Here is a 17,396-nt window from a genome sequence, read left to right as displayed (position 1 = left end):
GATCAAACAATAGAGAAAAGCAATACAGTGATTAACTAGAGTCCAATGGCTACGGCACTGCTACTTTTATTTGTCACTCTGAGCTTGGGATTTCGATTTGATCAAAACTGAAATAAATTCTGATGTGGCATAAGATATGGGTGGCAATACATACCAGCTTTAATTGTGACATCATAAATGACTGTTTAAGGCTTCATAGGGTATCTTCTATCCCCTGGCTAAACTACATCAAAAAATTCATGAGTGACATTGGTCACCCTGAATATTTTGCCAGTGGATTGTTTAGCTCATTTACAGTCAATTAGACTTTCACAAGAAATTGTTAAACCTACGGTCTTGGATAATCAGTTGTTGATGTCATGTCACGGTCTTCAGCCCTACCTTGTGTATGTATCTGGGTGTTAAGATAGGATGTTGCTGACTCGTTTCCGCCTGGGGTCTTTTCATCGACTTACAAGTTTCCCGGTCATTTATAAATGACCGGCCCAAAAACCTGGATGCTTGCCCATGCGATGACTTATCACAACAATCTACGATGCACATCCTTTTATTTTGTAAGATTTATTCTCTCCCAAGAAAAAGATTGATAGTGCCGATTTTAAAAACTTTGGGCTTGAGACAATGTCGCTTAGCATTTTTGGCCTTACAACTCTCAAAAAATGAAATGATTATGACTTCCGTGGTTAGATACTTGAAATGTGTTATTAACTCAAGAAAAACATGTGGAATATGAGTCCTGGTTTTTAAACTTGATTGAAAATATTTTTAACCCTTTTTTATGTTTATGTGCGTGCAAATGCATTTAACTGTATGTTATAAACTGTGCTTTTATGATTTATATTTTAAATCAAATAAAGCTATTTTTGATTTGATTTGATTTGAGTTCAATGGCTTTATCAACAGAGAACATGGTTACCTTAGAATTAGGGTTGTCATATTGCCATAGAAATGAATTTAGCTATGCCAATAGTAGGATGGACCTCTTTAGATTTGTGAGGAATTTGAAAACTTACAAAATGACATAAAATGAAAGGACCGGCGTGGAGACTCGAGAAATGGACGGAATAACAAACATTGAAATATCATCAAATATAATGGTGTCAGAGTTGAATATCTTGGAAGATATGTGGTCATTACAAAATGAGAAAGAGGTCCAGCAAAGAGTCATCAAATGTATATCATACTAATTTAAGGGAATTGACTCTCGAAATAGATGATTTTACCCTTTTCAACCCTGATCGAGATACATTCCACAAATATGTAGAATTTAATTTGGAAACTTTCGCAGACAATGTCATAAGGGACTAGAGACAAACTATAAAACAACTGGTGCTCATAAAAAGCAACAGAATCCAAAAGAAAGAAAGATTTTCCAAACAATTGAAAAGATCAAGAACACACCTGAAATAATAGTTAACCCTCGGATAAAGGAGGAAATGTAGTGTTATGGGGAAAAGATCTATATAGAGGCATTAAATAAACTTAACAATTGAGATTGCTACAAAAGGATAACGATGGATGAATATGAAGGTTTTAAAGAAAGGTTCACTGAAAGACTAAGCATGTGGCAAGATCAGAAGATAGTAAGTTGGGATGAGTTTCATATTCTAAAACAAGAACATCCAGTTTTACCCATCTTCTATATGATCCCAAAAATTCATAAGGACCTAAAAAAAGCAGCCAGGAAGACTGATAATATCAGCGCAAAACAGTCTTTTTGAAAATGTCTCTAAATATATTGACTTTTTCTTAAATCCGATAACTACAACTTTTCCATCATATTTAAAGGATTCAGCTGACTTTCTAAAACACATCTATGATGTCAAATGGGAACATAACATGGTTATGATGACTTTAGATGTCTCAACCTTATACATGAGTATAAGGCATCATGATGGTTTAAAAGCAATGGAACATTTCTTGAGAATGAAACCTATTAGATTTGCAGAGCACAACAATATGTTGTTGAAAATGATGGAATGGTGCTTAACAAGGAACATTTTTCTGTTTGAAAATGAGTTGTTCCAACAAGAGCAGGGAACAGCCGTGGGCACCTGCTTCGCCCCCAGTTATGCCAATTTACATCTAGGCTGGTGGGGGGAGAAGGTGCTCAGGCCGATCTTGTAACAGTGGTCAGAAAAGATTTTAGTGTGGCTAAGATTTTGTTGACGATCTCTTTGTGCTGTGGTAGGGCACAGAAATGGAGGCGGATACATTTATTATTGAAATGAATGTGAATTATTTAAATTTAAATTTTGTGGGACATAAAAGTAAAACAACAGTAGAATTTGTAGATATAAAAGTGTGGGTAAAAGGAGGAAAATTGTAAACCACAATCTTTAGAAAAACAACTGCGGAAAATACAATCCTACATGCAAGTAGCTCACATCTAACCCCTTTGATAAGATGCATGCCATGTGGAGAGTTTTATAGAGCAAGACGGGCATGTAGCAATTTGGAGGAATACGATAAAGTAGAACAGGAAATGAAAAAACATTTCCTCCAAAGAGGTTATCCATCTACAATTCTAGCAGTAGCATCCAGGAAGGCAAGGAGTATGAATAGAGAAAATGAATTATTTTAACCATCACAAACTGCTGTAAAAAAGAAAAACAAGTTAACACAGAATACACATAGATTTATAACAACGTACAGTACAGAGCATATGAAAATTCGACAAATCTTAAAAAAGCACCTCACCTTATTAAAGAAGACCCGGTAATAGGACGTCAGGTAACGAAATATCCACAGGTTACATATAGAAAATCTAAATCACTAAGAGATTATCTAGTGAAAATTGACTGTTTAGGAAGTACACCTCATCAAACTTGGCTCCAACAAAAAGAGGGCTTTAGGAAATGTCTTAAATGTAAGGCCTGCCAACCTGGAGAAAATATCTCGATTTTGAAAAACGTTTTTAATAAAACGGTAAAAGTAAAGGGATTTTAGACAAGTTTTGTAGATTATATCATAAAGGGTCCACGCAAAGAGCTATATGTAGGGAGCACTACTTTGCCAGTGCACAAAAGAATATTGCAGCACAGGAGAGCTATAATTAATAAGGGTCGGAGTTACCCGGTAGCTAAGCATTTCGAGAAAGTCCATCAGAGCAACCCGACCCAAATGAGATACAGTTGTATAGCGCAGGTACCAAACAAAGAAGAGGGGGAGACAGAGAAAAAGAATTAAGGAAACAGAAACCTTCTTCATCTTGGAACTGGATAGCAAAGAACCTAATGGTTTTAATATGGATGAAGAATTGTTTACTTGCCTTTATTAAAAACTATATCCCAAGATGCACTTTCCTCATTGAGAGCTACTGAAAGACCAATGGAATAAAACAGCAAAGGACGTAAAAATGAGCACTTGCATTTTCAAAACAAAGTAGCACTTTAGTTAAGCACTTACACTTTAGATTTTAAGTTATTTATTCATTCTAAAAATTATTTGTGATAGAACTAAATAGTAGGTAACAAATACATTGGCGAATGTAAAGGTCTGTTACATAAGTAATATTATTCTTGGATTAAGCACTTTATAAGAGTAAGACACTTTAGGCATAAAATAGTTTAGCACTGTTGACACTTTAAAACAAGCATCGAGATAAGCATGGGGTGGACAACAAGAAAACACCTTCAGGAGCACTAACCATGAAAAAGAAAGCATATGCTTGATATAAAATTGGAAATAAAAAATATTGTATTGAGGGAACTTTCCAATTATACATATGAAGAGATATAGAAAATAGAAATAACTGTATTTGAAATTTCAGTGAAAGCATAGAGAGCGATGTAGTTGCATGTTCCAATATGGCGCTGATGTTTTCTTGATAGAGTGTATGGAGACACCTCAGTAATCACCCTCTTTCTATGTTTAAGTGAATTAATGTATTTAAGGAAAGTAAAAAATGCTGCTCATCATCATGAACAAGGTTGAGTATGGCAGCCGAAACGCGTAGTTGAATGTATCACTCATATGACAATAAAACTGGAGCGAAGTCCACAAGAGTGCCGGTTACATCTTTTTTAATGGAAGGTGATTTCTTCATGATATGTTTGCACAAATGCCGTTTTGCACATTATCAGCATAATTTGCACTGTATATAGTCAAACAATGAAATATTTCTTAACTTTTTGAGAAGAGATTTCTTCCCTTTTTTAACATCTTGATTCATTATGTACTGGCGTAGTATTTCTACAATTTCCATTGCGATTAATATCACATGGTTAGGTTTGAATTATTCACTGTCACTTTAAAAGTCGTGGTCTGCCAATTTCACATTGTCATGTGAACAAGGCTCGGACGAGCCGAAACGTTATGGCGACATACAGCAACAAATAAATAATTTTGCACTTACCTACTGGTGCGTGTCTGTGCTTGATGTGGAGGTGGCGTGGAGAAACTGCTGCTGCTCAGCTGCGGAGTCTGGGATATATTTGGCCGTTTGTTTCACGCGGCCATTACACGGGACCCTCTCTAATCTTTGGACAACGCCGAAAGTGAAACTTGATCCTGGTTCGCCTGGAGGTGACTTGTTCCGGAAGGAAAACGGCGTCTGACCCCCCTGAACCTGCACGTGATATGCCACACAAGGAAGAAGACCTACAGGACCCGGGTCGGAGGACGCGGAGTACACGGAGGAGATTCTTGGCTTCAAAAATACAGGTATTCAGGTGTGGAGAGTTAATGTGCAGGGACGCTATCGAGTTCAGCTATTTAAGGATCTCTCGTAAGACGTCCGACAAAAGTTTAAAATTGCATTACAAGTATGTTGGCTGACAATGTGAAAGACAGGGAGGCTGCAGCAATGGCCATGTTCTCTGAAAGCCTCCTGATACCATCTAACATCCGGGGAAGAAACAATACGGAGAGTAACCCCAGTAACAGCACACTGAAAGATAAGTACAAAATACTAGAGAAGAAATTACGAAGTGAACAAAGTAAATGGTGGGAATCAAAATCCCTACAACGTTATATTGATGTCAACCGCATCCCCAGAGGGTTAAGAATTCTAACGGCCCCCAGTTACGAAAACCCCAACCGTGACCTCATGCGGGAATGGGCCGAAAGCAACCTGGAATCTTCCCGCAGACTGGTGTTAATTTTGATAAAATACGCAGATATAGACAGGGTACAGCTGCTTAAGGAGACTGCGGAAATCTATAAATAACTGGAAAAAAACGACCAGATTGAGGAGAAGGCCAAACTGACAAGTGAGATGACGGTCAGGTTGAAAAAAGAGGAGGCAAAAATAATGGAAAGATTAGCTTTTAAATTTCAAAGGGCCCGTAATGATTATGACCTAGGCAAAATATTCACTTTTGCCAGAAAATACGATGCCCTACGAGGCTCCGCCGCAAAAACAAAAGATGTTAAACAATCCCAAAGTGTTAAACAAAAATAAAGATCAGACGGACACGTCGCTGTCAGATATGAGTTCATTTGGAGGCAGTTACTCGGAGTCTGAGCTTCGTGGCAGGGATGTGATGTGAAAGGCATTTATAAAGCGCAACGTACACTATACAGTTTCTTGGCGCTAAGGGATGCGAGGGGACAGGCGGCAAAACCCTCTCCAGGAGAAGAGATCGTTTTTTTGTGCCACAAACGGATGCAAACTCTCCGGCCCAGAGTACAAAGGAATTACAGCGAAAGCGCGTAAACTTCAAATGGCGGCAAAGGTATAGGGCAAGGAAGAGGCACAACATATCAAAGCAAAAAGAGGGGCAGGGGTCAATGGTCAACAAACAAGCAATAGTGGAGAAGTATACAAATCAGACCATTATCAATCTGACATCATGTGAGCTCACAAAAGGAGAAGAAAATATACTGAAATTGGGCTTATCCTTTGCGCCACATACAAACTTTTATTACTCAACAACCAGGCTGGATGTCTCTAAAGCTGTGAGGAAATTAAAGTTACGTAAATTCCACATGCTGAAGGCAAGCAAAAATGCAACACCTCACAACATGGAAACCACTGAGGAATTAACACCATCGGGCACACTCGTGTCCAATGAAATACTAGAGCTATGGGTAACTGAAGGGGCAGGTCACGATACACTTTATAGGCAGGACGCCAGTGCGGAGATGGAAACACAAAATACTAAACAAATGGCTCCAAGCACACGGTTCAAACCTCTGTCAACCTTTAACCCCTTAATGCCCCGGGACTCGGTAGACATTTTTCATCAAAACGTAACAATACAACTAAAGAAGCTACAGAGACAAATCCAGAATCATAAATGGAAATACAACAAGCAATCACAACAGTACGAGGCACTTGTGGCCAAATTGAGGAAATAGAAAGATATCATCATCAGGGACAGTGACAAAGGTGGCAATATCGTCCTGCTTACACGTACAAATTACGATAAGGAAGCATATTTGCAGCTCAATGATAGACAATGCCATGAACGTATTAACCCAACTTCAATGAAAATAGCACACAAAGAGTACTGTCAGAAACTGGCCAAGTGGAGGAATAAACAAATGATTTCAGAGAATAAATAAAAAAATCCTCAAAATTGACAACCCAGTAACCCTCTTGATTTATTTCATCCCCAAAGTTCACAAAAATATGGACAAACCACCTGGCAGGCCCATTATTTCTGCCAGGGGAGGAATGTTGGAAAGAACTTCTGTATATATTGATTACTTTTTACAAGTGTATGTGAGATCCTTAAAATCGCATGTACAAGATACAGGGGATTTTTTTACATAAGATACAGCAGGTGACTTGGGAGGAGGGCTACTGGATGATGGCCTTAGATGTCACATCGCTCTTCACGAGCATCAAACATGATGATGGGATACGTGCAGTACGTCACTACTTATCCCAGAGACCTGAGCAGTTTAAAGATCACAGTGAAATGGTATTACACATGTTGGAGCACTGTTTGAAAAACAACACCTTTATGTATAACAATCTGCTTTACCAACAACTGCAGGGCGTGGCAATGGGGGCCAGTTTTTCCCCAAGCTACGCCTGTTTGCATATGGGTAGCTGGGAGGAACTGGTCCTTAATGTCCAGTTTAAATCAATCTTCGATGAGAATGTAATTGTTTGGTTGCGTTACATCGACGACCTGTTTGTACTGTGGAGGGGCACTAGGGAACAGGCTGAAGCGTTTCTTACCGATATAAATGTCAATGAGCTAAATCTCCAATTCACAGTAACCATGAGTCAGTCTGCTGTTTCATTCTTGGTCACAGAGGTGTATATTAGTAATAACAAGATGGAGACCAGGCTATTCAGAAAAAGCACCTCTGGTAATACAATCCTACATGCAGGTAGCTCTCACGCAGCACATTTAATAACAAGTATTCCGGATGGGGAGATGCTCCGCCTTAGGAGGGTGTGCAGCAATGAGCAAGATTTGAAACTGGCATAACAGGCCAGTAAACTCAGTATCCTTGAAAGAGGTTATACAGAACACACTATTGATAGTGCCACAGTCAAATCCATGAGATTTAGCAGATAGGAGCTCCTTAACACATACAGGCCGGTTGAGTTTACAGAGATACAAACCGGCCCAACAGATGTAGACCAGGCAATTATTCAACCTAGCCCATTTAGAATCATCACGGGCTCTAGTAGACAGCATTCTGATCTGTATAAAATCATCAATCGTAATTGGCCCACGGTCTTAAGTGACCCAGTCATAGGCCCAACTCTACCCCGAAAGGTCTCCATTACTTTTAGCAAGGCGCCTTCTATGAAAGAATGCCTGGTTAATACTCTCCCTGAAATCATTGAGAAAACAACATGGCTCCAAACAAACAGCGGCTTCTACAAATGCAGAACGTGTAAATCTTGCACACATGGCATCAATATGAAAACTTACAAAGATGCTTTTATCAATAGAGAACATCAAATTAGCAAATTACTTACCTGCAAAACCGAATTTGCAGTATACGTACTTATGTGCCCATGTGGACTTAAATATGTGGGAAGTACCAAGCATGCGGTGTACAAACGTATATTGCAGCATCTTCGGGCAATAGCCAATCAGGACAATACCTATCCTGTGGCTAGGCATTTTAAGGAGATACATCATAGTGACAATCAGGGCTTAAAGTATTTTGTAATTTATGCAGTCGCTGCAAGTAGGAGAGGGGGTGATAGGGAGTCCAAGCTTCGTAAGCTAGAAACTAGATATATTCTTCAGCTGGACTCCAAGAATCCCGGCGGACTCAATATCACTGAGGATTGGTTGAGAGATATTTACATTAGAAACTCAATATCACTGAGGATTGGTTGAGAGATATTTACATTAGAAGGTGGAAATTAGAGAGCTTTTTCAACCTTTTTAGTAATTATTTATATTTGTAACCCTTTCCTATACATCTATATGGATTCTTACACCTTTTTACCCTTTTTGTATTTTAGCCAACCGGATCCTTTTGAGGGCAGGAAGGTCACTAGTTACACGTACTGTTTGATTTGATTGTTTGTGTCACATTTGTGTCCAAACATGGTTATACCTTCAGTGTACACACATTATGGAGTCTCTGAGTATCCTTTAGATTGTACATTTACACTTTAGTAAGTCTTATCTCCTTTATATGAAACACCATAGTTTCTTGGTGAGCCAGTACTTAGAACATGCAATAAGAAAAGGTTAAGAAAGAGAATATGAAGTTGAATTTAAGAAAAAAAAAAAAGATATTTGTATTAAGCATGGGCGGTACTAAACAAGGGGGTCCACCAATCCCATGAAAAGCAAAACGGACGTTTAACTGTTTTTAATCAACACCAAACACTTTTTATAGCACCATTTGCTCATAGTTAGTAGGGATAAGTAAATGGTAGTCTAAGGACGACATAACATTGGATACAATCAAATGAATCAGGGATTTATCCCGTTATTTAAGAGTTTTCCATTTGTTCCATAATATGGGGATATACTTTAAACAACGAGTTGTACCAGGCATCAACAAAAGCGGATTTTGCACAATGGTATGTACACATACCCTATAAGCAATGTTTGCACATTTTGGGATTTAACCCATGATCCTTTCTGATATGGAACATCATACTGTTGAATCAAATGTTGGCTCGTGGTATTCAAGTATTGAAGTTTATATCAATGCCATCTAGTGTAAGGATAACAATTTATTTTGCACTAATGCCTCTTTGCACATCATTAGCCAATTTGCACAATATATTTATGGAACTGGAATGTTTACTATTCTTCGATACAGTGATGCATAATTTGCACTATGAAAACAAATTGTGGTTTTAAACATTGTGTTTTGCACAAGTAGGATTGACATGCATCCTATAAACTTTGTTTGCACATTTAATTTGGGATTTAACCCACGACTATCATAATATCAAGCATTGTATGTCTGAGTTAATTGCAGGCTCTCGATAGGGGCAAATTCAGCTACCAATGTTTGTTTATTAATAATCGAAATGTGAACAGTGTACTTTGCACAAATGCCGTTTTGCACATTATCAGCATAAATTCCACTGTATATAGTCAAACATTGAAATATTTAATAACATTTTGAGAAGAGATTTCTTCCCTTTTTTAACATCTTGATTCATTATGTACTGCCGTAGTATTTCTACCATTTCCATTGCGATTAATGTCACATGGTTAGGTTTGAATTATTCACTGTCACTTTAAAAGTCGTGGTCTGCCAATATCACATTGTCATGTGATCAAGGCTCGGATGAGCCGAAACGTTATGGCGACATACAGCAACAAATAAAGAATTTTGCACTCACCTGCTGGTCCGTGTCCGTGCTTGCTGTGGAGGTGGCGAGGAGAAATTGCTGCTGCTCAGCTGCGGAGTCTGGGATATATATATATATATATATATATATATATATATATATATATATATATATATATAGCTTTTCTGATGTGAGGGGAATTTCTATGAATTTTTAAGGTATACATATCCGAATCCAGCTACACAGCTTTGGTGGGAGATGACTTAGATTATCATTTTCTGAAAATCTCTCTTTTCACCAACAGTATTAGAAAGAACGGCAAATTACAGCTATCCTTACACAGCTTCACATGCCCAGGTATGCTCCCAATAATAATCAACTCAAGGTTTACCTTAATGTTTACTCGGTGTATGTCATTCAGAGTCTTACCCACATAGTCCTAGTATTGTTAAATCCATGAGCAGTTTAAACATATTGTCGTCAGCTTTTTCTAATCCACACTTCGAGCAGGATGCTGCATCCTTTTCCCCCAATGTCAAAATGTTTTTTGGAGTCCAATGCACTCTGTGGAGGGAAAGCGATGATTCCTTCTCAAAAAGGCCGGTTTTAACATGCTATAAAGTGTGCATATTGATACTTGCCATAAGTCTTGGATCTGCAGCCTCCGCAAGTGTTCTCCCCGCAACACCTTGGGAAAGTCAAAGTCTTTATTAATTACATTCAAAATCAGCCAGTATCACAGCGGTACCCCTTTTTCTGTGGACACAATTTCACCAAATGCTATTCTAATTCATTGCTTCCCCTCCTGTAGTAGCCAGCCCCATTCGAGTATACCCATCTCCCTGAGCAGAATTTCGAATTTATCTTTCAGACACTCAGGGGTACCCAGAGAGTCCCAAACAAGAGCATATCTGCTAAAGTATGGGAGCTTCATGACTCATCTAATCTGTGCCCAGAGGAAGGCCATCGCCTGCAGGGCCTTTAGCCTCAACTTCTTGTAGAATTCCATATCCCCAAATTTATACAAAAACTTGGGGTGTCCCCCACTGACCTCCTTCATCATTGCTTTGAGCATAGAGCTAACTCCTGATCCCTCTAACTTTGTCAATAAGCACGTGCTATGTTTTACCTGAAAGGTCCATGAATAAAGCTGGAAATCCAACAATGAAATACTTCTCTTGTCTTCCAGGAGTGCATTGCTCCCTTTGATACACAGATAAAGGAGTTTATTCTCCCTAGAAACTTCCTTAACCACTCTTTCTTAAAATGTAGTGGGGCAGCAATGAAAGAAAGGGGGATTTTGGCAAGATGGTCATTTTTATCAGATTAGTACTTCCAAATAGCGTTAGCGGTGAATGTGACCAACTCGTTAGCAACTTGCTTCTTTTTGCCAATGCCCTATTGAAGTTTGATTCTGCCATTCTCTCCAGGTCTTGAGGAATTTTGATTCCAATATATTTTATGTCCTTTTTTCTAAGACGATTTTCTCCCTCCACATTCCAAATTATTAGCTCAGTCCTTAGGGGGTTAGTCAATTAGCCTAATTTATCTCCAAACTCTGTTATCAACAGCTCCATAATCAGAAGTGTTGATCTTAAGTTTGTTGTATAGATCATCAGGTCATCAGCAAAAGGGAGACATTCTTTTCCCAGGCTTCATATCTGAAGGGAGTTATTTCACTCTCTTTTATGATCTTACATGCCAGAGGTTCTATGTACACAAATGTAATAGCAGCGGGGATAATGGGCAACCCTTCTTTGTGTCCCTTGTTATTTGAAATTTTGGGGTTAACCTGCCATTTAGAAGAATTCTAGCCGAGAGGTCTTTACAGGTCAACTGAATAGTTCTTCGGAACGTGTTTCCCAGATTATACTGTTTTAACACTGTATTCAAGTACAATCAGTTGACCCTATTGAATGCTTTGGTTGCGTTTAGTGTTAGGACTTTACTATTTGTGGCTAAATCTATACAGCTAATGATCTTATGAGTTAGTTCATGCAAATGTCTCCCCCTCATAAAGCCCTTTTGATTATCATGAGTTAGCTGCCCTGTCACCCTGCTCAGTCATCTGGCTAAAATATTAGCAAAGATTTTGTAAACACTATTCAGGAGTGAAAGGAGTCTGCAGGAATCATAGGAGGAAGGGCTACCCTCATGATTGCAGCAAAGTGGCACCTTCCTCTAGAATCTCCCCAAGCAATTGGGTTATAAAAGGTGCAATTGATTCTCCAATACCTTTAGATATTTGTTTGGAAGACCATCAGGGCCTGCCACTTTAATCTCTTGCATGAGGCCACTGCCTGCCAAACTTCACTCTGCGTTATTTCCTGGTCTAAACTCTCCTTCTTAACATCTGAGAGTTTATATGGAGGATTTCCCTCTAACCATTATTTAACCTGCTCTTCTGTGATACCTTAATCATCTGTATACAGATCCCAAAGAAATTAAGAAAGGCCTTTTCGACCGTCAGCTTGCTTGTTAAGAATGATCCTGTCTTCTCACTTTTAATATCTATCACCAAGTTCCTAACTGAGTCTGCCTTTGCTTTCCATGCTAAAATGTTCCCGGCGTTCTTGCTATATTCACCTCATTCTAGTTTCCAGTATTTGATGTGATTCTAAACTTAGGCTCCTGTAGCTCAGTGACTTATGCACTTCTGTTATGCGCTGACAGTCTTTGATCCAATAGTCGCCTTTCCGGAGGACCATCTTGCTCTAATTCCTCGACTTCCCTCTATACTCTCTATTCTTCTGGGAGGCTATACTAAATAACTTCTATCTCACGAAAACCTTGACCGCATCACAGACTATCTTCAGAGGTGCTGAGCCAACATTTAATTCTTCTGCCTCCACCTTCTTGAAATTTGCCCATTATCCAATTTCATTTCCAGGATGACTGCTGCATGGTCAATCAAATGTATAGCTATATGTTTAATGCCCTGGATGTTTTCCCTTATTGCCTGGTCCAGGAGGAAGTAGTCATTTCTAGATGAGTGCCTGTATTTTTCATTGAAATAACAGCATCCCTGACCTATTCCAGCCCTTAAACACCAAATGTTGCACAATCCAATCAGTCTCATCATGCATTTAATATATGGTTGCATTTTGGGGGACAAGTTTGACCTGCTATTAACAGAATTGTCCAGATTAATATTCATGACTGCATTCAAAACTCCTGTCATAATAACGAAAGAAGAAAATTCTAGTAACTCTAAACAGTGTTCTTAAGGGGTTCCATATCCTCCACACCTGCTGAACCCACTTTTGTGTACTGAACAACTCCAAACATTGTGTCTTAGTCAAGTGCGTTTCCTGGAACACTATTATCTGGGCTGCTGAATACGTCAAATATTGAGGAGCCTGTTTACTTTCCAGGAGAGGAATTTTACAATTTTGATCTAGTCCCCCCATTCTAGTACCCATCTATTACTTCTAACGCCATTAGGTGGAATAATTCTACGATCTTTTGGTGCTAACCAGGGTTCCTGAGTACACCTAAAAAAATATTTTAACCATTATTACTCATCACCCAGTGCTCCCCACTCTTTATCCCTCGACTTCCCCTCCCCCAGAGAACAATCCCATGCTTGCTCATGGCCTTAACAGCCATTTGGGTGCTTGTTTGGATGCAAAAATAAAAGTGAGAAAATAAAATAAAAATTAACGGAGATGAACTCTCCGTCTTCTCTACCCAGATCACTTATTTGACGACATGCTAAAAGAATATTGGAAAAAGGTAAGAGGCTTGAGGTGTAGGCCTTTTTCCAGATGATGGATTGGACTTCCTTATGTGCTCAATCAGGTTGTCCACCTCCCCACAGTGCTTGAAATTGTGAATTTTGTTATTATACGGTATCCTGAGGGTGGCAGAAAATTTCAATTGGGCTGTAGCCCCTAATTACATAAACTCTTGTATTCTTTTCCCCAGCTCCCACTGCCGCTTCAGGGTGGCTTGTGAGACATCTGATCTAATCTCAAATGTAAATCCACTACCCTTCAGCGGTTTCTGCTTCAAAGCTCTAGTCATGATTTGTTCTTTTATTAAGTATGTGAAGAAGTTTACTAAGATTCTTCAGGATTTGCTTTTAATGGGGTGCTTTCTGAATGGATCTCGGTGGACTATTTGTATATTCTTAAGCAACTCTTCCTCCATGTCTTCCCACACTCTACCTGATTTAAATAGAACTCAAATAAAGGCCTTAATATCTTCTCCCTCAATCCCTTCTGGAACAATTAAGATTCTTAAGTTATTTCTCCTAGTATTGTTCTCCAGTGACTCTAGATTCTCCTGGCATCCCCTCTCTCTTTCCTTCAAGCCCTTGATCTCTTCCCTATTGGATGCTATTTGGTTTTTTAACTCTGATACGGACCCCTCTATGGCCTGACTCCTTAGCATAAAGGAATCTAACTTTTTTGCAAATCATTCAAATGCTCCCTGTCTCTCTTTGTGGTTTGCTTTAGAAGTTGTCTGAGAGAATCTGCAAGATATGCTACACTGTGTTAATTGAAATTACATTTGTAGGGACCTGAGGTGACCCTTCAACTATATCCAGGGTATTCACCGGCAGTTGGCATTCTAGCATCCTAGAATCTTCACTTGATGTTGGGCTTGCCCATAAATCCTCTTCTGGTGTTCTGCCAGTCTGTACATCTGTCCACCCATCTCTGCTAAGATCTAATACATATTAGAAAGGGGGTTTGCACCACTATCATTGTCGCTTGCCAGGTATACCGATGTGGAGGACTGTCCTTCAGCTCCTTCCTCTTTTAGATGGCATTTCACCACTTAACATCTTGCATTCGGGTTCTCTAACCACCCTTGCATTAGCTTTGCTTGAATTGGCCACTGACCCTCCGGGCATTGCTGCTTTTAGTAAGATCTTAAAGAATGACCTGGGAGAAGGAGTTATTTTCGTATGTTGCCTGTTTAGGCATGAACCCTTATTCTGTTCTCCTTTAGAAGTCTCACATGAGGTCATTTTAACGCTCAAGCTTGAGTTATCTGATTTAAGAGTAGGCTGAGAAGTGTTGCCATCCGTCCTCCATCCCCCTCTATTTACCTTGGATTTTAAGGGTTCACCATGATGTTTAATATTCCTAGTGGGAGCTTTGTGCAGATCTTTATACAGCTCTCTTACTGTGCTTCTCAAGGAGTACATATCCCTTCTTCCATGTTCACTTTTTTCAGTTCATCCCTCAAATTGCCCCTGAATCAGCCTATCTTTCTCTTTGAGGAGCTCTGGCACTCCCTGTGGGTTTGGTTCCACTCCTCTGCCACTACTGGCTCCCTTTCACAATTCCCGGTGTCGGTGCCTGACACAGATTTCAGTCCAGATGCAAGGACACGCTGGAAACGCTGACCCTCCTTTTCCACGCTGATCTGCTGAGAAGCCAGCATGTGTGTGCTGCCGCTGCCACTGCCACCCTTCCCCAAGAGAGATATCCTCATTGCTGTTCTCCGCCCCCTCCTCACTCCCAGAGCTGCCCTCTGCCACTGCTGAACCTCGGCTTCCTCTGTATCGATTGAGCTCGCTGTAATTACTCAAGAGGTTCCGGAAGAGCACTTGGCCACCTCCACACTCCCGATTACAGCAAAAATTCAGGCACGCCGCACTGAATGTCGGTCAGCGTCTATATGTTTAGCTTTGCATCCCAACGACGAGAGCACCTGCGACCTGCTCCCAGCCACCATGGCCACCATGCTCTCCCAAACCATGCTTCTTACGTTTTATCAGAAAAGAGTATTCCATACATCAAGTAAGCTGAAAATAAGACTAAATATCATGCAAATATGCTGTTAAATGTCAGTTATCTAGGATACCACTCTGCCATGTTGACTACCTTAAAAGCCTGCAGAAGGTAGCTGCCAATTTGTGGCTTGTGCTAAGTTTTTAGACGTCATGTTTCCCATGTCTCAGACTGTTACTTGAGCTTCCAGTTCACAACGGTATTTACAAGATACCATGCATGCCACAACAGTATTTTTACAAGCTCCACTCTGCTTTTACTCCAGCAGGAATGTTTTCACTTCAGCCAACAGGACATCTTAGGTTCTAGGTTCTACAGAGAAAGGTTCATTGATAGGCTGATCATTCTCTGCTATATAACACAAACTGTTTTTAGGTCTTGCCTAGGCAGCGCTTGTGCTGTCTCTTTAAGACATGCTGTAGTCAAATTTGGACTTTAAGTTCAGCTAATTTTCCACCCATCTTTTCAATCGGCTCCTGTTACTGTCCTTTGTATATGGTGGCTTTGATTTATTAGTAGGCTTAGTAGTCCCTCCTTAGTACCTCCTTTTCGCCCGTTGTGGACTCCCCCTGTTACATGTGTTATTACTCTGGATGTTTTAATTAAAGTCTGTGAGCACCATTTTTTAAAATGACATTCTCCTGCCTGCTGTTGCAGGCAGAACACGCTCTCCTGCAAAAGCTTTTTTTTAAACCAACGCCTTATTTTTTTTAGCTTCATCTGTAATAATAGAAGCCACGCCTTTCTTTTCTTATGTGCAGCTCGCCTAACTTGATCTTGTGACTGCACACAACATAATATATTTTATTATAAGCAGGGCTGCACAATGTGCTTTTTTTAAAAAACAGTGTGGCACGCTGTGCTTTAGTTTATGTATTGTGTCAGCCATGCAAAATGGTATGTTTTTATGTCAGCAGAGTGGCACGCTGCGCTTCAGTTTTAACAATAGCAGCTGCGACTCGCACAACTTGATCTAAGTGTCCAATATATATTTTTTAAAGCAGCACGGCACGCCGCGCTTTCTTTTATATATTTTTTCGGCTGAACAAAATATTATCCAATGTTTTCAGCTGGGAATGTGTCCTCCAACTGGAGCTGGGGTTATTAGTGTCTGTGCTGTTTAAGGCTTTGACTTCCATTTCCGCTTCTGCTCCAGTGCTCACGTTGCCTGCTTCTAACAGAAGCCCAAGCAGGTCAACCTTTCTCTCCCTAAAGCTCTCCTCAGCTTGTCCCTATCATGATGGCACCTAAAGGTGGTAGCAAGCAGCAGTCCAAGGAGGATCTGCTTCTGCAGGACTTTAGCCGCATCCTTTTCAGTATGGACCTTTAAGTACCCCCATGTTTACAGGTAAGGCGAAAAACTGTCATTTACAACACCAATAGCTCCAACAAACACAAATGCAAGATTTTTTGCATTGAAAATGCTTGTTTTCTTAAAACTGCCAACCGAAAGGTAAAAGAAACATACTTATTCCTGAAATAGCTAATTAAGTGGATGGTTGGCAAGAGGTTTGATTTCATAATATACTTTACTACCCCCAATTAATATGTTGGCTTTACAAATAGAATTAGCAAATGATAGCATAACATCAACTTTTCAACCCTATGAAACTAGCGTCTAAATTTCACACTTCTAAAATTATTATTTTATATTTTAAAATATGACAGAATTTCTGTCATATTTTGCAAAGTTAAACTATTCCCTTTCCAGGTTTTGAGATATTTTCTAAAAAAACAAAAAGACCTCGAAGTCTCATGACAGTTCTTATGATCCCAATGATTGATCTACCCTTTTATTAGCTTTCTGTGCCAGATAAGCTTGTGAAGTATTACCTTAGACGTGTTAAATAATAAGTTCCATACCATCTCCAAAATTACTATCTATAATAGTCGATAATGAAAAAGGGGCGTCCAATATAATTAGTAGAAATAGATTATCTAGTCTCATTTAGTCATCAAGTTTT

This window comes from Triturus cristatus, chromosome 5_2 (genome assembly GCF_964204655.1).
Source record: "Triturus cristatus chromosome 5_2, aTriCri1.1, whole genome shotgun sequence".
Lineage (NCBI taxonomy): Eukaryota > Metazoa > Chordata > Amphibia > Caudata > Salamandridae > Triturus > Triturus cristatus.
The sequence above is the reverse complement of the archived record's forward strand: the minus strand, read 5'-3'. Positions refer to the sequence as shown.